The sequence below is a fragment of the Gossypium hirsutum genome, chromosome A10 (genome assembly GCF_007990345.1).
Source record: "Gossypium hirsutum isolate 1008001.06 chromosome A10, Gossypium_hirsutum_v2.1, whole genome shotgun sequence".
Classification (NCBI taxonomy): Eukaryota; Viridiplantae; Streptophyta; class Magnoliopsida; order Malvales; family Malvaceae; genus Gossypium; species Gossypium hirsutum.
In genome coordinates, this window is record NC_053433.1 from 8,804,915 (window position 1) to 8,805,884 (window position 970).

Sequence of the window (970 nt, forward strand, 5' to 3'; positions counted from 1 at the left end):
TATTGTTATTTGACAGGGAAATTGAAAGTATAGCTCGCAAAAATCATAGAAAAGCAAGGCAGAGTCGATAGAATTTAGTAGACGATCAAGAGGACATTATTATTACTGAGGAGATGGACGATAATCAGAATATTCAGCTACCTACTGCAACAACTCTTATTCCTCGTACTATGTACAATTATGCCAAGCCCACTCTGACTGGGGCTAAATCAAGTATTGTGCGACCTATCATTGCAGCAAATAATTTTGAACTGAAGCCGAACACAATTCAGATGGTACAATAGTTTGGTTAGTTTGATGGTTTGCAAGATGAAGATCCAAATACTCATTTGGCCAATTTCCTGAAAATCTGCGACACTTTCAAGATAAATGGTGCCACTGACGACGCCATTTATTTATAGTTATTCCATTTCTCGTTGAGGAACAAAGCTAAAAGGTGGTTAAATTCTTTACCATGAGGTTCCATCACTAAATGGGCTTAAATAATCGAAAAGTTCTTTCTGAAGTACTTCCCACCAACTAAGACAACTAAGTTGAGGAATGATATCTCCTCCTTTGTGCAGATCAATTTAGAGACTTTATATGATGCATAGGAGAGGTACAAGGACTAATTGAGACAGTGCCCTCACCATAGGTTACCTTTATGGTTATAGGTCCAAACCTTCTGCAACAGTTTGAATCCCTCAACTAGGCAACTAATTGGTACAGCAGCCGCTGGAACATTGAACACCTGAAGTGGCTTATGAATTTATTGAGGAGGTGGTACTAAATAATTATCAATGACAAGTTATGAGGATAAAGCCAATGAAAGCAGCTGGTGTTTTTAATTTAGATGCGGTCATCATGTTATCAAACCAGGTAAATTTACTTAATAAGAAAATGGTTTATATCTTTCTACACAGGTACATCCAGTGATGCAATGCGACATAAATGGAGGTGGAATAAATAATCTAGAATGTTTACCATTTGC

General features: G+C 37.2%; 1 non-coding gene across 1 annotated transcript; it reads right to left on the minus strand.

The window, feature by feature from the left end:
• Window positions 1-530: 530 nt before the first annotated feature.
• On the minus strand, window positions 531-637 carry LOC121208842 (small nucleolar RNA R71). Its single transcript, XR_005903966.1, has one exon. It is a non-coding gene; the product is annotated as a small nucleolar RNA R71 (small nucleolar RNA).
• Between the last annotated feature and the right edge of the window lie 333 nt (window positions 638-970).